This window comes from Podarcis erhardii, assembly GCF_964252035.2.
Source record: "Podarcis erhardii genome assembly, chromosome: 1".
NCBI classification, from domain to species: domain Eukaryota; kingdom Metazoa; phylum Chordata; class Lepidosauria; order Squamata; family Lacertidae; genus Podarcis; species Podarcis erhardii.
In genome coordinates, this window is record NC_138497.1 from 92,609,853 (window position 1) to 92,632,858 (window position 23,006).

Below are 23,006 nucleotides of genomic sequence, written 5' to 3' on the forward strand. Positions count from 1 at the left end.
TTGAGAGAGAGACAGGAATCTGCACAATATTAACTTAAGTAGTCATTTATTGCACGCTGCAAGTTCAGCTATGGCACATTTCTGGAAGAATCCTTCAAATGCTAATCTTACCTACTGGTACAGATGGTTTGGGAAACAGCAATAATGGAAGAACAGACATTAAAAAATGTGAGTCATAGGAGGTCAAAACACAGAAGACAAATTTATTAGTACATGATATGATTTGGTGACATAAAGTAATGTGAAAGAGCATGCTCGATGCCAGATGCGGGCAAATCAACGGATGTGGATGATATAGACTTTTATAGAGGATCCCTTTGTTGATTTTGTGTTATGTTAGGTATACTGAGAAGACCACCCTATTACATTTAACAGAAAGAGGGTCATTTTGTTAGTATCATATTGGCTTGTCAGCGCATTATGTATTGTACTCTGGACTGTACTTTATGGACTTTACATGGCATGCCTGACTATTATTATTCACTGAGTTTAAAGTACCTATAATTATTTTAGTTGCTTTTGAAGACGGTTTACTGCCAAATGACAGTGCTTTTGTAATTATATAAAACCAATAAAAAACTGTTGTTGTTTTAAAAAGACAACAGACAATTGCGCAACTATAAATTAACAAAAAGAGCATCTCGAAGCCTACTGTCAACGGCTGGACCTCAAATATCTTAACCATTCATTTTGGCCTGCACCTTACATTATGAGGCTGTCCTGTGTATTACATCATCCAACTACCTGGATCCCTTTGATCCAGGTCACCAGACCACAAACAAGGGCTTCGTGTCAAGGAAGAAACTGCCCCGGGAGCTATCCCTTCATTTCTCACAAGAACGTATGTTCAGGATGGTTGGGCCGATGTGAGAAAACCACCCCAATATCTATATCCACTGCTTCCGGAGAACAACTGGGCTGGTTTTCCCATCCTTCCTATCCCTTTATGACTTTGTACTGAATTAGCTGGAGGCTGCATGAATCCAGTGATTTGTTAGCTGAACACAGCAGTGTTTGTCTTCCTGAGAATTCAAAGAACCTTAAGAATACCAAAGTAGATTATAGGAGTAGGTTTTAAGTGGCTGTGGCACAACCTATAACAGAGGAACCTCTTGAAGCAGAGAATGCTTGCAGGTGGGGGGGGGGGGAGATGAACTGATGCAGATAAATGCTATATCCCAGGGGTTGTCAACATTGTGCCCTGCAGATGTTGCCAGACTACGTAATTCCTTCCCATTGGCTATGCTTGCTGGGGCTAATGGGAGCCGGGAATACACCATGTTGGCTACCCCTTGCCAATCAGATTTTGTCAGATTTTCAAGAGTCGGCCATGACACTCTGCCAATGGGTTATGCAACACTTCTGCAAAGATTCCCCCAAGAAGCAGGGGCAGGAGCTGGGGGACAATATCGGGTACTGTTCTGCATTTGTCCTTTAAAGCCTTACTGTGGACATCTAGGCCTAAAGCATCCTTGATTAATAAGAGCTCTTTGAAGAGCTCTCCAAGTAAGGCTGCTTGGGACCGTTTCAGTGACTCTAGCCAAAGGAGATTCAACTAGAATCTCTCATTGTTTAGGACAGGACTGGAGTACAACCCTTGTATTGAGCTCATTGGCCTTCCAGCTTCAGTTATTTTCTTTCGCCTATTCTGTTTACACAATAGCTTTTGTATCTGAGGACTCTTTCATTAAGTCTGAAATTTTGTCAACAAGAGACAGTAGCTCCGAGAAAGAAAGAGGGGGGTGGGAAAGGTAGGCCTTAAATTTTATGGCAAGGTGCCATGCTATTTTCCAGGTTAAGAAAAATCTAACATAGCATGCTAGTTGTGTTGCCGGGGGGTATGTGTTTCTGATGCTTCTTCCTTTTTTACATTGAGCAGGGATGGCTAACCATTTTTTGGCCCAATAGCAAAAAACCTTCGCCAACTCTCTAGGGGCTGCAGGCCAGCAATGGGTACAGTCAAAAGTGGACATGACCACCCACATTCTCACATGATACTCAAAGATCTCTCTCTGTTCCCTGATCATCAATTAATAAATCTCATGACTGGAGAGGGAGCAATCTGGATCCCCATCAGAGTGCTGGGCTGGGAGGCTGAAACCTCTCCCCCCACCCCAGGACTGTGTCCATTTTCTTTCATTCTTTAAAAATACTACAGTTCCCATGATTCTTTGGGGGAAGCTGTGGGATGTAATCCACTGGGAGCAGTCAAATACAACATTCCTTGTTTTGCTAGAGTGGACATGCAAGGAAGTGTTTGGTCCAGCCAGTTGAACTTCCTGTTACACCTGGTCTGGAGCATCCTTCCTTGCATGTGACTGGTAGGTGGGCGTGACCTTTCCAGACCTGGTAAAAGGCCAAGTCATGCAGCCACCTCCCTCTCTTTGATCTTCTCTTTCCTCCTGCGAACTTCCTGATTCACCTGGTCTGTACTGATTCACCCCTAGGTTATCTCCCATATGGGCTAAACCTGTTTGTACATTTTTGTAACTTTAAGCCTAAAGCCTGCCTTCAGGGATCACACTGTGCTCTGCCTGATCATGAGTAAAACTACTTTTTGTTACTTATGAATAAGACTGTTGTGTCTTTATTCTTTAAAGGAGGGGGTCAAAGGGGTCTTACCAGGAATAACAGAACATATCTCAATCTGGGCAAGCCAGGTTGAACTGTTTATTGTCTTAAGAGGCTCACACAAGTCTGCAACCAGTTTTCTGCTACATAAAGGGGGAATGCACTCTGCTATGTGAAGAAACTTGCTAGTGCAAGTTAGGAAAGATATTAATCATCAATATATCAACATTCCCACAGAAGCCATGACAGTTTAAAGTGCTATGATACTGCTTTAAATGTATAGTGCAGATGGGCCCTATTACTAAACAGGTCACCATCAAAGATGCTCAGTTTCCATGGGCTTTTCTACCACTGGCACCCGTCCCCCACTTGCTCACGATTGACTCATACGTGGTGGCGTATACGCGCAGCACCGAGAAATCAATAACTAATTCTAAGCAGGAATGGAGGAAGAGAGCTGGAAAGTCCTTGTGGCTCACAAGGAGACCCTCCCCAGAGCCCGAAGAGGGCATCAGTGAGCCAAAAATTCAGAAACAAAGACTCCAAGTGTTCAAAAAATGGCGCACAGGAGATTTCACTGCTATCAAGCTAGCCTGCTCAACATACAGCTGTTGGGCAGAAAGCTGTATGTACTGCAACAGGCTCCCCACTCACACATGCTTCACTTATGCACCTGGAGGCCCAGAACATAACCCCCACATAAGTGGGGAGTCACCAATATTTGGGAAAGAGCTGAGCTGGGCACTATGTCCCTCAAAGAAACACATGCACCACCCATTAATGCACCTAATCAGTTTAATAATATTTTCATAGCAACAATAAGCAGACTGATGAACGTAACTATTGTACATAATGGTTTTGGAGGTGGTGTGTTTTTTGTTTTTTCTACAAATCCTCCATAATGTCCCCCCCCCAAAAAAAAACAATCCAAGAAGCAAACAAGAAAGACCAGAAGTTCAAGGACTGTAGTGCACACTTAATAGCCCCAAGGGTAGCACTGATAAAGGTATAATTAGCTGCTTAGTGCATAGGTTTCCTGGACCAAAGCACAGAGAATGGCAGGGAAAGCATCAAACCACTCAAAAAAGAAAGCAAGAAAAAGAACTCAGCATGCACATGCAAAAGTCCTTTCCCCATGGCGACCCCAGCTGTGACCTTGCGTAAAACAAGCATCAAGTTTGATTGGCAGGCTCTTCTATTTAGAATGTCAAACTTCATAGAGAATAGGATCAAGCCAGGTTTGCCAAGAGCTTCAATCCCCAAAAACATTTGCCTGCCAAAAATTGGAAACAAGGATTGGAAGCACAGACCTTCCTACCTAACACTTTTCTCTGAAATAACTTACACTTAAAAACCACGATATGAGCCCTAAGCCAGATGGGCTATTATTGGACATACCGTGTCACAGTTTGTGAGGAAAGTGTCTCTCTCTCTCTCTCTCAGCAGCAGCAACAACAAACAACAACCAGATTATTGTGGCACCACAAGGTACCGCAGGAGTCTTTGTTGTTTTTACTGCGGCGCAGGCAAATTGGTGGAAAACCCGCTCCACCCATGCATGAATTTGGCTGGTTACAGAGCTGGGTGAATACTTCTTGACATGCAGTAATCCCTTAAAAACAGTACCCTTGCAGTACCTTCAAGACTTAATAGATTTATTGTGGCACGCTTTTGTGAGGGTGCGGTGGGATAATATATAAATAAATAAAACCCCATTTTATCAGATGCACAGAGTCTTCCACATGATACTGTGAGCACACCTGCTCCTCTTGCATTCCTGGACTTTTTTTTCTTTTTTAAAAAGTCTTTTCTACCCTGCCATTCCCTGGAAAAGCTTTTCCAGAGTGGGTTATAATAAAACCATGAAATATATACATATAGTAAACAACTACCCCATTGAAATCAGTGGCACTCACTGTTTTTCAAACCTCACTCGGTTTAAAACACACACCCCACAACCCGTTTTCTTATACATCTGCCCACTTCATGTATTTGATGAAGTGCGCTGGCAAAAGCTTACGCAACAATGAATATACTAGCCCAGTAGTTCCTAATTAGCCAAGTACTGTGAACCCCCTGTTTTTTAAAAGCTAAGCTATGGACCCCTCCCCAACTTTTGAAATTGTTGGTATCTCTATGGTAGTTTTCATTGTGCGAATGGTACACCCTGGGGTCTGTGGATGGCCAACTGGGAACCACCACACCAGCCTTAAGAGGCCCAACTTGCTGTTTTCCAACAACAGGCCAACCAACACAGCTGCCCCTTCTGGAAGGAACATTTTAGGACAAGGCTGGAGAACCTGTGGCCCTACAGTTGTTGCCGCACTCCAACTCCCAGGCCCAGGCCCCCTGTTTTTCTGGCCATGCCAGCCCAAGACCATCTCAAGGAACCTGGGTTCACCAGCCCTGTAATAAGCAATTGCAAATCAGAGACAGAGAATTTTGTAACAAGAACAAAACCCAAAAAATATGTGACTTGCGATCTCAAGTTTAGCAATTCATATGAAGCAATATGAATTAGAACCAGACAAATAACTTAGCCTTCCCCCCCCCCCCGAAAAGTCAATTAAAACAATATTTCTCCATTTTCCATTGGTCCCTATTGTTCTCTCCTCAGCTCCACTCACTACTTCCTGACCTGCAGAAGAGAGGCATGTTGACTGTGTGCAATGTAAAATGGTACAGATCCCACCCATAAACTGCAGACACCTCCAGATTTTTCTTCCCAGCCATTTTATTTAAGCAACAGACTGTGTGCTCCAGGGGGCAGAGTTGAGGACACAGGAGTCAGGTTCCAATATCTGACAAAGAGCCTGTCTATCAACTTTGCCTTCCCACTAATGTTGGCATCTGACCAGTCAGATAATAGCCATATGTAGTTTTAATAACAAAACAGAGAAAGTTATGACAGCTCATGGTCGACTCTTAAGCCAGTGTTTCTCAAACTTGGGTCCTTGGTTGTTGTTGGACTACAACTCCCATCATCCCTAGCTAGCAGGACCAGTGGTCAGGGATGATGGGAGTTGTGGTCCAAGGACCCACTGTTCTAAGCATTTGTGGCATATATTATTGCCACAGTCCATTAAAAAAATAAAAATCAGGCAGCTAACCAGGATTTCACGGATTTTGGTTGTGAACTCTTCCAAAGCTAAGTGCAATCGTAGGGACAAGCCCCAAGCTCCAAGTTGGGAAAATGGGTTCATCCCTGTTATGTTCATTGTCACACCCACCAGACAGGGCAAGGATGCTTGTGACAGAATCTATAGCAAACCAATTTGCGGACTCTCCATCCCTAGCACAGACTGCAACCAAGCATGCGGACAAGGCATTCTTGACTTCATGGAAAATTTAACAACATCTGATGGAAGCCAACTGACAGCACTTGATGGGCCAGCTGGCTAGCACTGAAATCCTGCTTCCTGCTGTCGCAGCAGGAACAACAACTGGTTACATCATGGAACTGTCATGAAGACCACAAAGAACTTTGCAAACTTAGCTGGCAGAATCCAAGTTTTGTCTGAACTTGGTAACAGGAAGTTCAATACACTGTACAAAAAAATAATCTGTAACGGGGATGGCCAACTTTTTCCGGCATAAGTGCCACACTCACTCTTGGCCAACCCTCCGGTGGCCAAAAGCAGGTAATAATAATATTGATTTATTATTTATACCCCGCCCAACTGGCTGGGCTTTCCCAGCCACTCTGGGCGGCTTCCAAAAAAATATTAAAATACTATAATACATCAAACATTAAAAGCTTCCCTAAACAGGGCTGCCTTCAGATGTCTTCTAAAAGTCTGGTAGTTGTTGTTCTCTTTGACATCTGGTGGGAGGCGCCACTACCGAGAAGTCTGGTAGTTGTTGGTCTCTTTGACATCTGGTGGGAGGCGCCACTACCGAGAAGGCCCTCTGCCTGGTTCCCTGTAACTTAGCTTCTCACAGTGAGGGAACCGCCAGAAGGCCCTCGGTGCTGGACCTCAGTGTCCGGGTAGAAAGATGGAGGTGGAGACGCTCCTTCAGGTGTGACCACTTCACATTCATGGATGCTTGCACATTCTCAAATGCACAAGGGACATAGTCCCATGCAGATCAGCTAGGAAGGTGGGCTGCTTGCCCCCTCTCCATCCCAATTTGCAGGAATGAGGCCATTTGCAGTCCTATTAGGGTGGTGGGTTGAGAGGTTTGAACCTCTCTGCCAACCCCAGCACCATGCCTACCTTTTTTTATTCTATTTTTGCTGCCACTGCCCAAAATTTATGGGGTTACCAATTTTGCTTTAGGCACATCCCACTCACTCCCAGCACGCACGCACCCACCCACCCCAGTATGCGTGTGCTCACCCCAGACAGCGATAGGAAACACTATATCCCTGGGAGAGGACAAATCTTCTTGGAAAATAAATTATTTGCACCTTAATGCTACGCAGAGATTTTAAAAACTGCCTCTTGCTACAAAGCATTTACATTTTAAATAGATATCAAATGTCACAATTGTTCCTCTGCAACATTCTCCATTTTAATTATAGTGGAGTACTGCTGTTATTTTGGCAGATTATGAAATAAGCCCAAACAAAATGAATAAAGTAGAACCTCAGGTGGGTCTTCAAATGTATTAATACTTTGCCTTCTATGATTACTTCTTTATTTTTCTTTAAAAGTCAGAAGTTTCAAAGAAAGCTTTGTCCATAAGCTTTGTTTTTTAGAAAGGTTCCCAAGACAGATCTGTGGCCTTCCAAATAACACATCTGGACGACTCTGCTTTTCTGCTCAACAAAGCCATTTCGTTGATGTTTCCCATAGGTATTTTCTCCTCCCATAAACTCAACACAACATCTTTGCCCCTATTTACAGTCTGACACAGTGGCACTAAACTATGTAACACTAAACTATGCTTTAGCACTTTGTGCACAAGTTAAAACTACCACAAATGAAGGCTTAGTCTTGTGCACTCTCTCATCCCTGCCTCTGCTCAGCCTGGAAGATTTCACCAGCAATAATTTCCATTTTCAAATAATCTCAAGCTTGTCACTGTTGTACGAACCAGAGATTGTGGCCTAAAATAAAACCAACCAGCTTCATAAACTATGGTTTGAAGTTGGCTTCTTTCGAATGTAACAACCCTGGCAGATCAGACCAAAGGCCGATCTACTACAGCACCCTGTTCCACTGTGGTAAACCAGATGCCTATGGGGAGCCCACAAGGAGGACCTGAGGGCAACATAACCTTCCTGCTCATGCCCTCTGGAAACTGGTATTCAGAGGCATACTATTTCCAATAATGGAGGTCATATATAGCCAACATGACGAGTTAGTAGACACTGACAGCCATAATGTCTATATGTTACCTTTTCCCAGTTGCACTGGAGGAGGAAGCGCATGAATATGAGTTTTCGCTTGGGCTCATTCCAGCTTTTGCATATATTGCTAATTCATGATGTACAACCAAGATCAATGGCTGTGTTTAGACATGATAATGAGCCATGGTTTATCATTACTGAAATGATCCTGTATGAGCTTTCCCTCTCCTCTCCCAGCACAGCTACAAGGAGATCGCTTTCATTTTTTACTAACTGCATCAGCTAGACTGGTGTCTGGGAGTGGCTGCCGATACCATATGACACCTGAAAGACCTACACTGGCTTCCAGTACGTTTCAGAGCACAATTCAAAGTGTTGGTGCTGACCTTTAAAGCCCTAAATGGCCTCAGCCCCAGTATACCTGAAGGAGTGTCTCCATCCCCATCGTTCAGCCCGGACACTGAGGTCCACCTCCAAGGGCCTTCTGGCAGTTCCCTCACTGAGAGAAGTGAGGTTACAGGGAACCAGGCAGAGGGCCTTCTTGGTAGTGGCACCTGCCCTGTGGAACACCCTTCCATCAGATGTCAAAGAAATAAACAACTATCTGACTTTTCTTTAGAAGACATCTGAAGGCAGCCCTGTTTAGGGAAGTTTTTAATGTTTGATGGTTTCTTGCACTTTTAATGCTGTTAGGAGCCGCCCAGAGTGGCTGGGGAAACCCAGCCAGATGGGCAGGATATAAATAAAAAATTATTATCATCATGATGTTCAATCCCTAATCCTGTGGTTAGTCTCAACAATGGTTTGTTGAAATAGCCTAGCTTCATAATCCATTGTTTCTAGTTTGCCTTATTTCAACGAAAGCATAGTTAGGGTTAGCCACAATTTGTCAGTTTGGATATAAGAATTTGCAGTTAATCCAAAAGAGAAGTTAACTCTTCCTGTCTCTTCCTCATGGTCACACCAGAGGAGGGAAGAAGGGAGAACGCATGAGCTTGAGGCTCCCACAGGCCCATTCCCACCCCATGGTTTTCAAGCCTACAACTATGCATTATGAATGCAGAATTTTACAACCTGTGTGGATTTATTCAGCTAAGCAAATCTGCATAAGGAAGGTGCATGGCTTTTCGCAACATAATTGAATTTTTACAAAATGAGACCTATTGGAGGAGCATACCTTATGCACAAGGAGTGAGTGACTTGAAATAGCTCCATGCATGGTAATTACTTCCTAGTTGCTAGTGTCACAGCTGCAGTAGCGCTTAAATCTGTAACATATATCCGACACCTAATTATCTGCACCATAGATTAGCGTGAACAAGTGGAACTAAGTATTACCATGCTGCAAACGACATTGGGTGGAGCTCAGCAGAGACAAATTTTCATAGTTCACATTGCCACCCCCACCCCCCAAAAAAGGCTGTATGTGAGAAAATTAGTTTTTAATTTAAGCCACAACGTTGTCTTGAATTATTTGAAGTGGTACTAAAATAATAAAGTAGCTGAGAGCAAGGAAAGCAGAGTTCCCCCTCATTATTCAGCAACCATAGCCTATCCCCACATATGTAGAAAATAGAAGGCAATCCTGAGCTCCTGTACCTCTGGGTTGTTGTTTTTTAGAAACTAAGCAATGCCTGAAAAATCCAGAGCAACCATCTTCTCAAAACACACAGAGAAAACCAAGGTTGCAGCCTGGAAATTCCCAGAGAGGCTTGAGATAGCAATGGCACCTGGCAGTTTTTCAAAACAATCCTCCGAGGGCTGCTGGAAGCTCACATTTTGTGGAGTATATGAGCAATATCCAAGCAAGCCATGGCTCAGAGTAGGCCTACTCAAATCAGCAGGCTTACTCCAAAGCATGACTTACTTGCATATCAATTTATATTCAAAGAAGGAGGAAAAGGGGCCAGAGAAATCAACTAACAATAATGCTGCCATTCAGAGAGTGTCTTCTGATCTCATAGCAGGCCTATTGTTAGCATATTTCCCCACTTTACATTTTGCTTTGTTATACTCTGTGTAGTTCCGCTTGCATCATCTCTTTGCTAAGAATTTGTTTTTTAAAGCAGCAAAGTTCCACTGAATAAAGAGGAGACCTGATGGAAACTGCATCATGCATACATGCTTCTCGAAGGGCTGCCCTTATTCCCAATTTGGAGTCTACATCAGCTAATCCAATAGAGCGGTACCTCAGAAGTTGAACAGAATCCATTCTGGAAGTCCGTTCAACTTCCAAATGTTCAGAAACCAAGGCGCGGCTTCCGAGTGGCTGCAGGAAGCTCCTGCGGCCAATCGGAGGTCGTGGAAACCACACCAGACGTTCAGGTTCCAAAGAACATTCGCAAACCGGAACACTCACTTCCGGGTTTGCAGCATTCGGGAGCCAAAACTTTCAAGTCGCAAGGCGTTTGTCATCCAAGGAAGACTGTACTACAATTGCAACACTTGCTTGATATACACATCCCTATAAACATGTCTGCAGACTACCATATATACTCGAATATAAGCCTCGAGTGAGGCGGCGGCAGCAGAGGGACGAGCAGCGAGAAAGGAGCCCTTTCTCGCCGCTCGTCCCTCCGCCGCCGCCCGCCTCTCACAAGGGCAGGCAAAGGAGCCACGGCTGGGAGAGGCACTGCACTGTGCCTCTCCCAACCGGGCTCCTGTGCCTGCTGTTGCTAGCGGCAGAGGCAGCGGCAGAGGGACGAGCGGCGAGAAAGGAGTCTATTCAGGCTGCTCCTTCCTCCTCCGCCGCCTTTGCCGCCATCAGCGGCGGCGGTAGCGGAGGAACAAGCAGCCCAAAAGGAGCCCTTTCCGGCTGCTTGTTCTTCCTCCTCCGCTGCCGCCACCACCAGGTTTGTGGTGTGGTGAACCGGCTTATACTCGAGTCAATATGTTTTCCCAGGTTTTTTTTCTAAAATTAGGTGCCTCGGCTTATATTCGGGTCGGTTGTTTATACTCGAGTATATACGATATTTCAAGAGTTCAGGGAACCCTTTAGGCAGGGCTATCAAAACTGACTTCTCCAGGACTTAAACTGCTCAAGCATTTTCCAGGCAAGCTTCCTGGCTTCCCAAGACTTAAGCAGCCATCCTGTATTATTTGTGCGCACTTGAGCAAATAACCACAGTGATGCCTCATGACAATTTAAAAAGAGATTGATCAATTATAACACAAACTGCTAAAATGTATGCTGGGCTCGGCTAATTTAATTGTTCAACAGTTGTACCCAGTGCTTTTTCTACTAAAATATGAGGCGTCACTACTACCCTGGGTAGCAAAAAGAAAAAGAAAAAAGTACTACCAGTACTACCATACACGTTAAGTAATGTCACAAACAAAAATAAGCTCTGGCCGCGCTGTGGTTATCACAAATTTGACAAAGACTTATAAGCAGGCCTCAAAGGTCCTGCCACTTTAAAAACTGAGAATTAGTTAGCAACTTTCTGTGTAATCTCCCCACTGGGCAATCACTCCCTTGTAAACAGCAGATTTAAGAGGTTTAAAAGATGACTTTGCAGGCTGTCCATATATTAGTCTCCTAGACAGACAAATACCCCCAACACCGTAAAAGTGCTTGGCAACGAAGCAGACCCTTAGATACCAGTGTGACAGATGAACACATAAGAACCTGACTGGAACACTGAACAGGAGAGAAAGACTCCAGGCTACTATTCTTCACCATTAAATGCACGGACAGGGGGCTGAAATATAGCTTTCCTTTGAACAGGTGATTATTCTGTCCATCTAGATAACCATTTAAAATGTTGATCTTTTTGATATTTCTACAACAGTAAAATCTGCTATCAACCCCAATAACAAGCATGTTGTTTCATACAATTGTTGTTGTTGTTGTTATTTATTCATTCAATTTATATACCACCCTCTATCCAAAGATCTCAGGGCTGTGTTTGTCTGAGGCCCACAGGCTTGTTCGTGGCATGCCAGTGTAAGTCCAGCAAGCCCCTGGCGGTAGCCCCTTGCGGTAACCCCTTGGCCAGCTTTGCCCTCCAAGGCCTGGGGCAAGCGCACCCAGCTTCTGCCCCCCACCCCCGCTGCATGGACCTGTTAAGAACATAATTTATGAAGCAAATGTCAAAAAAACCCAAATGCACAGCATAATAATACACATAATAATAAAATAATCATAACAGCAGCCCCACTGCTGCACACGCATTAAACAGGCCATTGATTATTCAATGGCCAAAGGCCTGGGTAAAGAGAAATGTTTTCGCTTGGTGCCTAAAGACATGTAATGATGGCACCAGGTGAGCCTCTCTAGGGAGAGTGTTCCACAGACAGGGAGCCACCACAGAAAAGGCCCGTTCTTGTGTTGTCACCCTCCAAACTGCTTGGGGAAGGGGGGCATAGAGAAGGGCCTTGGATGACAAGCACAAGGTCAGGGTCAGTTCATATGGGGAGAGGCAGTCCTTAAGGCAATGAGGTCCTGACCCATGTAAGGATTTACAGGTCAGCATCAGCACTTGGGCCAGAAATAAACTGGCAGCCACTACAGTTAGGCCAGGATTGTTCCATACAATCCTTTCCATTTGCTCTGGAGTACTTACTCATCACTGTTCTGATTTTGCTTCACTGTCTCACATTTTCAAAGTGTATTACTGGTCACTTTGCAAAAAAAGGTCTATTTTGGTCCACTGCATTTGAGCTATATGCTTTAATGTTCAACCATTTCATCTATGTCTCAAGCCCTATTTAGGCAGCCTGGAGTATAAAGAGGCCTTGTACTGTATTTTGTGCCCCAGCTCTAAAACCATTCACCTGAAATGCGCTATATTTATGTACAGTCAAGCTCATAGCAATCTACGCACAAGTAGAGCTCACTGAGTTCAATGGGCCTTACCTTCCAGGAAAGTGTACACAGGACTGCAGCAAAATTCCTATGCACATTTGCCGGTGAGAAAGACCCAGGCATTTTAGTGCCTGTTCAATTTCTGCTGTAATGAACCAAGTTAGTTTCCTTTGTTGTTGAAAAGTTGCACAAAACAATGGACAGGGTAAAAGATTTAGAAGAGGGAGACTATACACACCAGGGTGCTACCCCTAGGGCCTTGAGTTGGTGCACAGTGTTCCCACATTTCATTTCAAATAGAAATTTGAAGGTTCGCTATGTTGCCTTTCACCCTCAATGAGATATATAGCTAGGGAGGGGCCGACTGCACCAGGCCAGGGTCCAATCACACCTCAGGTAGTAGGCAAAATGACACCACCCATGGACTTACTGCATGGCCTTGGACAAGATGTTCTGCACGTCTTGCATATTAATATTATATACCAGGAGTAGCCAACATAGTACCATCCAGTTGCTGTTGTACTACTACCCCTGTCATCCCTGATCATTGGCCATGCTAGGAGTTCAACTGTCACTTCCTGTGCAGATCGACCTGGAAGCCATGCTAGTTGGTGCTGATGAGGGTTGGGAGTCCACAACATAGGTAGGGTCCCATGTGGCCCAGCTCTGGCATATGTGTTTATTCAAAAGCAAGCACCACTGCACTCCAGGGAAGCAGGCACAGCATTGCAGCCTCAGCTTCTCCACTTGTAAAATGGGAATAGTTTCCTACCTTAGAATGAGAATTGATAAATTATTGCTCGCTATCCATTTTAGCAAAAGTTTTTGAAGTACATCTAGAATGAATTAGTACATCTATTAGAACCCGTGCCAGTAAGCTGGTTAAACCACTACATACAAGTGTTAATACAATCTTTGTAGCTGTGCTGTTATCAGCAAAATCACAATCGCCATGAAACGGTCAACTATGCTTATCTTGTCTATGTGTGTGTTTTGCACAGAACCATCAGAGGCTGAACTGACTTTTCATTTTTAAATCTCACTTGGTATAAGATAACCCAACCCATAGCACGCTTGGGTGTCATCTTCTATGAACTCATGCATTGGATGAAGTAGGAGCTGTCATGATGTAGTGGACGGCGTGACAGACCTGAATTGGCGATCACCGTGGCCCAATCACTCACTTAAGACTATGAACCTAGAAGCATTTCCCCCTTAACTCAGCAGAGCTTATTTCTGAGCAGACACGTATAGGATTGCACACACTTATCCTTATCGTAGGATAGCTGTTGTGAAGATAAAGTGGCAGGGAGGGGAAAACATAGACTGTGTACACTGCCCTGAACTGCTTAAAATGTAATAAATCAATGAATATAAATAGTAGGCTTCCTCTCTTAGAAACTTCATCCCACAATAATTTGTTAGCCTTTAAAGCAAGAATTGGGAATCTGTGGCTGGACTACAGTTCCCTTCATCACAGACTTTTTGCCATTCTGGCAGAAGTTGATGGGAGCTGGAGTCCAACATTTGTAGGTGTCCAGTCCCCCTCATCCCTGCCTCAAAGGTCACCATAAGATTCTTTTGTTCTTTGTGCTGCAACAGACACAGTCTGCAATGCTCATTTACCGGTAAGTCCCACTGAATGCAACAGGACTTACTTCTGAGTATACAGGTCTAGGATTGTACCAGAAAGCTAGCTACTCTTCTAGAGATCATCGTCATCCTATATATGTCCTTCCCAGGAAGGACAGCTCATTCCTTATATTCCCCATCCCTCCCTCCACTGACTTCTTTCACGCATGATGATCCTACTGCATTACGAACTATGTCTCCATTACATATCAGTCCTGATAAATGCTAGTGGGACACTGGATATACTATATAAAATAGATTAAATTCATATGAATTCAATGTAATATTGTCAATCTGAGGAGAAATACCAGTATGACAACCAAAGGTACAGAAACACTGAAAAGCCTAATATAGTGGTACCTCGGAAGTCCAACAGAATCCATTCCAGAAGTCCATTTGACTTCCATAAAGGTTCAGAAACCAAGGTGCAGCTTCTGATTGGCGGAACACTCACTTCCGGGTTTGCGGCGTTCGGGAGCCAAAACGTTCAACTCACAAGGCGTTTGGTATCCAAGGTATGACTGTAGTAACTGGAAGGGTTGACTATCACAAGTAACATTTTTTAAAAATTGATTATGTTCCAATATTACTTATAGCGAATAAAAACATATTACCTTTGCTTACATGCTTGACAGTATGGATGGAGAATTTATGGCGCTCCAGATCTCACTGGACAACCAACTCCCATCAGCTACAGTCAGTATGGCTAATAGAATAGGGATGAGGGGAGGGCCATAGGTTCCCAATCCCTGCTGAACCGCAACTCAAGGGTGGGTGTTTCCAGTTGTCTCCCCACTATGAACACTCTTCCAGAGTATCTCTACCACATGTGCTAGAATGGGACTTGTTTTAGAATGTTTATTTTTGTTAGCTACCTTTGCTAGATGTCTTTTTTTACACTAACATCACAATACAATTAATCAAGTTTACTGTAACAAAAAAGGCAATATTTGAGACAGATTTTGAGCCAAGAAAGGGTTCATGAAAGATTCCAGAACTTGACTTGAACACAACCAAGCAAATATATCACTCAAAGATACATAATTAAGTATTCACCAACTAAAATGGATCGTGTGGAACAAGGAGCCATGGAATGCTGGAGCCACCTGAACCCACCATGTGTTTCGAGTAAACATACCTCATGCCTTTCCTCCATCCTTCAGACTTCTCCATGAAACACAAAGATACACATTCATTCAGAAGTGTCAAATCATCAAATGCACTAGTTCCGGCTCCACAGCTTACTCAACACGGCTTTGACCCACTCTGCAGCAATTATGGCTCATATAGCACTATATAACCAAATTTGAACAATCAAGGGGGCTTTGAGTGGAAATTCTCGTGATCATGGTCACGATGCATGTTCCACAATAAGATGACAGGTCACAGTTCGGTGACATAAACATGCCTTGTGGGCAAAAGATCCAGATGGTGGTGGACTATAACTCCCATCTATTCTTGACTATTGGCCATGCTGATGAGGACTGATGGGAGTTGGAGTTCACTAACATCTGGAGGTCACAGATTCCCAACCTCCAGGACAGACCATAATGGGCTAGATCGGTGGTTCCCAATTGGCTAACTACTGCAGACCCCCTACTTTTGAAAATTTTGGTATCTCTGTGATAGTATTTGTTAGGTGAATGGTGCCATGGATCCCCTGGGTGGTTTAAGTGGACCCCCTGGGGTTCGCAGACCACCAATTGAGAACCACTGGGCTAGATGAATCCTGGGTCTAACTCCATATGTTTCATGTGCTTATGAGAAGAATAGTCTCTACCCTACCACCTTCAATTCCTGCAGGAAAAGAAAGATAAGAGGGGGAAAGCACTTCTGCCACAACAAACCCCTAAGACAGCAATCTTAAACATATCAGACACTAAAGCCTACTTGAATCAAAGTACATTGGTTCTGAGGAAACATGATTAGGAGAGGTCTGCCAGAAATACAGTGGTCCCTCGGGTTGGCCCCCAACACCTGAAATATTTGGGGAGGGGAAATGCAGGGCTCTTTGGGTCTCCCAGATTCCTCCTGCCCATATATAACAACCTCATTCACCCATCCCAGTTAACATGGATGAAAGGAGTAGAGGGTGTTTCTTGTAGGGTGGCTGACCACCACTGCGTCTTCAACCTCTCCACCCTCTCCCACACACAGATGATCAGTCAATGTGTGCCCAGCCACATTATAGGCTTTGTGGCAGAGGAGCATGGCTCAAGTCACTCCGAGGGCCACTTTTACATTGCTAATATAGCAAGAAATCTGCATCATTGCTTCAGCTACATACACACACTATTTGTGACACACTACAACCCATTCATTCTCTATTCACCTCTTCTCTCTCTCCACCTCCGTTGCAGGGCTATCTACAACCCATGCTGCTCAGATTCCTCCTCTGTGCACCATGTCTAGCATGCACTCACTCTCTTCTCTCTGCATCCTAATTCATAACCTTCTGTTTCCTCCTTCTTCTGCATATCAGTTATCTCCTCACACTCCCACAGCTCTCTTTGCACCCCATCTGTTATTCCCCCACCCCTTTCTCTCTTCAAGGGCTGGCCCACAGATAAGCCTGGCTGGGAGGGGGAAGAGGGAAACAAGTGCCTGGAATTGTACCACTAGGGCAGGGAGTGGGAACCTGTAGCCCTCCAGATGTTGTTGGACACCAACTCCCATCAGCCTCTGCCAGCATGGTCAACAAAACAACAAAACAAAACAAAACAAAACAAAACAAAACAAAACAAAACATAAAATAAAATAAAATATAAAATAAAATAAAATAAAATAAATTCCTTCCAGTAGCACCTTAGAGACCAACTAAGTTAGTTATTGGTATGAACTTTTGTGTGCATGCACACTTCAAAAGCTCATACCAATAACTAACTTAGTTGGTCTCTAAGGTGCTACTGGAAGGAATTTATTTTATTTTATTTTATTTGTTTTGTTTTGTTTCGACTACGGCAGACCAACACGGCTACCTACCTGTAACTAGAAGCATGGTCAACAGGTTATAGGATACTTCTGCAAGAACAAGTTCAAAAGCAATAATGAGCTATCCAATCCATATGAACTGCAGGGGAAAGGGAGGCTCTCTTTTATCTGGGAAGCGGGCTAGCCTTGCTGACCCAGAACTGCTGTGGAACTAGGTAGCTGTAAGCCTCAAGAGGAACTCCATCATCACCACCACAGGTTTGTTCTTTTTAAAGAATAAGGTGCTATACGCACTGAAGAAAAAGGAATACAATGTTCTTAGATTAATTTAAATAGTATGACATTGGAAGACAGTAGCATCTCTTGTGTTTATCGTTCCGAGTGGTACTTTGAAGAAGCACTTATTCTCTTACAGAGTTGAAACAAAAATCATTTCAAAACTGGCATGGCATGGCAGGGGAAGCCATCTTTCTCATCCATAAAGATGTAAAAAAGGTCTATGTAACAGATGCTATTGTATATTGTACTGTACAGTTGTGACACAGTGTTCACTACTATAGTTGATGGGGGGGGGAGTGGAAACAGTCAAGAGATCTTATTTTGGAAACATTATGGCTCAAGGATGATAGACAAAAAAAAGGAAGCCAAAACTGACAACTATAAAAAGCTACATATATACACAGTCACACCAGCTGAGAGATCAAACATCTACCTTCCTGAGAGAGGTATAGTTCTCCCAATTGCATAGCAAGTGAAGCAGATCATCTGTAAAGGCTCCAAAACAGTGGAAGTAGTTTCTGTGATAGAAACACCAGAGACCCAATAAGAGACACAATCATCCCCATGTTCTTCTCACCAAACTAAACTTTTTTTTGCAAATTGTTTTATTGCAACATCTTCATTTAGGCACTACTGATAACCATATAACTGAATTGATCAAGTTTTGAGATGAACGCTCTGAGAATTGACCCCTGTGCTGTGCCCATCAGGAAGTTTCATTTCATTTCATATGTTTATAAAACTGGGAATCATCGATCAATGCTAACACCACATTTATTAATCCACATACCTAGCACACACAGAAAAAGGCTGCAACAATAGGACAAAGATACCTACGCATTTCGGAGAGAGAAACTGAAACAACGACAAACAAAAATCTCCAAAGAGCCAGTTAGGGAAAGATATCCAGGACTAAGGTGGAAACAGAAATGCATCCTTTTCTATGGCAGCACAGGCTTGCCTTAATCTCACATTTAAGCACAATAGGAAGAGGTATGGATAAAACAAAAGCTGCATTTCTCTGGTCTTTCTTTCTCTCAATGTAGATTACAAACACATGGAGAAATTCAGAGGCTCCTCCATAGGTCACCCAATCCACCCTTCCCAGCCTATATAGATGTACCCGCCCTGCACTAATCCTTACGAATTTGCTTTGTTCGAATATAAATCTCAAAGAGATGGGAATAGGGCAGAGGGAGATATCCCTCTGGCAGGTCACTTTCTTACAAGAGTCCCCCCCCCCCTCCACAACTATCATGCTCGTCCATTGTGCCGGCGCTGGAGATCTTTCCCCTATCCTACATGCGGAGAAGACTGAAAGCGCGACCTCTGAAAAATAAAAAAAAGGAGCCAAGATGCGAAGCCCAAGCAATTTTGTCCCGCCCACCCTGGCATAGTCTTTCACCTACAGAGGATCCCGCTCGCTCATCATCCCCGCTCGCCATCCAGCCAGCTCTGCAGCTCCAGACAATGCTCTCCCTTCGCGCTCCCCACCCGCACACCGCCCTCGCCCTCGCTCCCCTCCCCCTCCAAGCCCCCTGCCCAGGCAGATCCCGGGCAACATGACAGTGCAAGGGCGGGCGGGTGGGAATACCTGGCGGCGGAGGCTGTGGCGCCGACACTGGAGGCGGGCGCAAAGATATTTGGACTCCTGCACGTCCTAAAAGAGGCATTCAGACGAATGGGAGCAGCAGAAGCCTCTAATCCCCGCTGCTGCTCCTGCTGCTGCAATGCATGGCTGATGCTCTTCTCCGCCCCTGTGTTGCCGATAAAGCTGCAGCTTGGGCTTGGTAAGAATGGAACCTCGGCGCGCAGGCGCACTCGCCGCTCGCTAGGAAAGACTGAAGTGGGGGGGCGGTGCTGCACATGCGCCGTAGACCAAAGCACAGGGGCATGCGGTGAGCATGCGCCTCTTGTTCCTGGCTCTTCTAGGGACCATCACGCATGTGCTGCCCGAGTCTCTTCCCTGGCCGACGCTCCCGCCGACAGTCATAGAGGTCCGTCAAAGGCTAGATAGAACCAAGCGGGGGGGGGGGACATCTCTATGGTGACGTGAATCCGATACTGAAAGGCGTGGGGCGAAGGGATGCAAAGTGTGTAGCTGAGGCGATGAGCTCACCGCGCGTTGTACGCATGCGTCGGCCAGCCGTATTCTAGTAATGACGTATGTGCACAAAACGGCTGCTGCATTCCTTGATTAATATTAATAAGAGGGCGGGAGGGGACGGAGTTACGGATTGGAGATGAAGGCTGAGCGCACCGGTCTCGCCTTCCGGGGTCAAAGGTCATAAGAAGGCAATGCAGTATTATTTCAAAATAATTAGGAAAGGGGGGGGCGGGATTGCGTCCTAAAGACACACACTGTACAGGGAAGCTTCTAAGGCAGTAATATTTCCTTCCCTCTCCCCGTTATTATTCCTGATTACCTGTTGAATTTCTGCCTGTTGTCCTAGTGTTAAATGCACAGGAGGAAAGAAGGTAGCCCTATTGCAGGAATAGTGAGGGAGGCTGCTCCTCCAGACAAAACTGCATTCAAAGACATTTCAACTGGTGTTGCCTTTAAAAGATCTCTATCTGTGTGTGTGTGTGTGTGTGTGTTTGTGTGTATTTGGGCAGTGGGAGTGAGAATCTTATGGCACCTTAAAAATTAACTGCAAAATGTGTATACATGTCTACTCAGAAGCTTCACTGTAAAAAAAAATGCATTGTTTGTATTTGGTTTGCCATTACCATTCTGCAAAAGTGAAGAACAGTTATGTTTCAATAAGCAGTTAACCATTTAAATGATCTAATAAGGCAGCTGTGATTATACTTGGTTGCAGTGTGTTCCTTATTGGTAGCCCTTGTCCATCATTTGCCAGGTTAAGAGGTACCCCTGCTGAGTGGAACTTACTGAGAGGATTGCTCACACAGAGAGGCATCCTAAAATCCTTCCATTTTGCTCTTTGTCTGCCTGCCTCTCTGCTGACTCTGTTCCAGGCCATCAAAAAGAACCATCAAGAGGAAATCACTGGACTGGCCAAGTCATTGTCCTAACAAAAGACAGAGAGAGAAGCCATCAGCAAGACTAAGACTATGTGCCCCATCCTGCACCCTACACTCTGGGTAGTTAGCAATGGAGGATGCCAGAGAGGAGGAGGGAAGTTCCAGGTTTGCAGTGGGGAATGATGTAACCAACAGAGAAAAGTGTCAGTTTTGCAAATGGGGTGGGGGTGCATGTGAATGCTCTGTACTCTAGGCTCAGGTTGTATGTATGTGTAAATAAACCATATATCATAAAGATGTCATAGTCTCTGCTGTGCCTCATTGTCCAAAAAGAAACACAGACCCTGCTAAGTGTACCTGATACCCCTGGAATCTTGCACTGCTCAGAAATTGGGGTGTCGTGTAACAATATCCTCTGCCCAGATCTCTGTAAGTGAGGACTGCATGAATGGGTGATTAACTTAGAAGGGCCATAACCTTGTGCCTATTGTGTAATTTGCCACCACAGAAAAAGTAACATTTAAACAACAGTCCTAATCAGGACTTACTTCTGAGGAGGCATGCATAGGTTTGCAGTGTTAGTTTGTGCAACTTCTGTACGTTGGAGATACGCGAGGAAAAGGCCAAAAAGATTCCTGTAGAAATGCAAGTACTGTCTCCCTTGCTCAAAAACACACACACACACACACAACCCAAAAAAACCTAGAATGACAACAGTATGCTGAATTTTACACTTTTCTATCATGGGACTCCTGTTGCTGTGAAGTACACTTTTTCCCTTAAAAGATTTTCACACATCCCTAGCTTTTTTCAACAGTTCACTACAAAGCACGGTGTGTTGATTATTCACAACTCCCAAGCTCAAACAGCATGAAGAAAGCATGGATTCAAATAAATCTTCTTATGCCATATCGTTCATAGTCCACGTCACTATGGTGTGAATGGTGCACTGAGCATCCCCTTTACACACATCCCAATAACCATAGACAGTGCGGTTGAATGATTTCTGAAATTCATTTGTGTCTAAACAAAAGTATTATCAAGTGCCCCTTGGAAGAGACAATTTCAGCTGCTGTGTCACACTGTCAGATTGTGAAATAACTGCTGTCACTCAAAAAGAAGAAGAGACGTTGGAATCATGGTGGATAATGCCCTAAAAATATCAGTACAGAAGACTGCAGCTATTTAAAAAGCAACAGTGCACTACCATTTTACTTATCTGATATAAATAACACAGAATATAAACCTCCTCCATTAACTGTTAATGGAAATGGTCAAAGTGGGGGCAGGCATGGTTGGATATTTCCATTTCAACTCCATTCATGTCTATGGTGGGATGGAAAAGGCCTGATTCCAATATCCAGTGTGAACAGAGAGGACTTCTGAATGAATACATCTCACTTCCTCTTTCAGGTATACTTAAACCTCACTGTGCTGAAGAGCATAAAGACTGCAGAAAGGGCAGAAGGTCTGTGCAGAAAGACAGCAGTGATGAAAAGGGAATACCAAGAAGCTCCCCCTGACCCTGTAACAGAAGCAGAGCTGCCTTTGTGACCAATGCTTGCTCTGCATAGAGTGAGGCTTTGCTCTCTGCAGTTTGCTATAAACTAATCCAATGCAAGGACTATATATGCATATCTTTGACCGACCTTGAGAGGAATAACTTACACATACAAGTCATAATGTAAAAGGCTACTTTGCATACATTTCCAATGCACACAAATGGTGCGTTTCTTTTCGCACCTCATTTCCTTTCCTTTCACTCCCCCGCTCTTCCTCTTCCTTTATTAACATGTTTCTCACCAGTAGTACACAGCAAGCCATCATAATCTCTTCAAGTCCTATTCCTACACTTTAAAAGCCCACTTACCATATTAATTCCACCTAACGGCAAGCCTGCTGTAATATGATGGGAGTTTTAAGACTGTGAATGAAACAAGCTCACATTAAGGGAGATTCGCTAGTTCTGTATAAAAGGCTGTGCAAAATCAATGAAGGTTGCCATCCTCGGAATACTTACTTGGGAGTAAGTCTCACTGAAAATGATGGAATATTACCTAAAGGATCATCTTCTCTAATAACATGGGCAGATGAAGGGGGACTTGTTTATCTGCACAGGCAAGTCCCTTTTCATTTAAACAGGACTAATGAGGTGATTTGTTCTTCTCTGCTGGCTGCCATTTTGTTTCCATTCTTTATCTGCTCTTACCCTATTTCTATATGGTTTTATCATGTTGCTTGTTACGTTATGTGGATTGGTTAGTTTCTATTGTGAATTTTATTGTTCATTCCCACATTGGGCATTTTAAAATGGAACATGTTGGTGTAAATGTAACAAACAAAAATAAGTGAGTAAGTCCCATTGAACTTAATGAGATTTCTGGGTAGAGAGGCATAGACTAGTGATGGAGGCCAATAGGAATACAATAACTGACCATTCTGAGGGGGAAAGTGCTATACTTTTCAGAACAAAAGCTGGAGAGATGTAACTGAAGTTGCAAAAAT

General features: G+C 44.1%; 1 protein-coding gene and 1 long non-coding RNA gene across 8 annotated transcripts in view; one reads left to right on the forward strand and one right to left on the reverse strand.

Annotated features, from left to right (window-relative positions):
* The window catches only part of CLASP1 (cytoplasmic linker associated protein 1), a 161,954-nt gene extending 142,670 nt beyond the window's left edge, over nucleotides 1-19,284 (reverse strand). For 2 of the 7 annotated variants that reach the window (XM_081852510.1, XM_081852508.1), the window contains exon 1: nucleotides 19,111-19,282. The gene's annotated coding sequence lies outside the window, so the exon portion shown is untranslated. Of the gene's footprint in view, nucleotides 1-19,110 lie in introns of all 7 variants that reach the window. The other 5 variants (XM_081852513.1, XM_081852511.1, XM_081852507.1 and 2 more) reach the window with 4 other exon arrangements.
* A 98-nt stretch (nucleotides 19,285-19,382) lies between these two features.
* Nucleotides 19,383-20,798, forward strand: LOC309337068. Its single transcript, XR_014154101.1, has 2 exons — nucleotides 19,383-19,513; nucleotides 20,378-20,798. It is a non-coding gene; the product is annotated as an uncharacterized lncRNA (long non-coding RNA).
* Nucleotides 20,799-23,006: the final 2,208 nt, after the last annotated feature.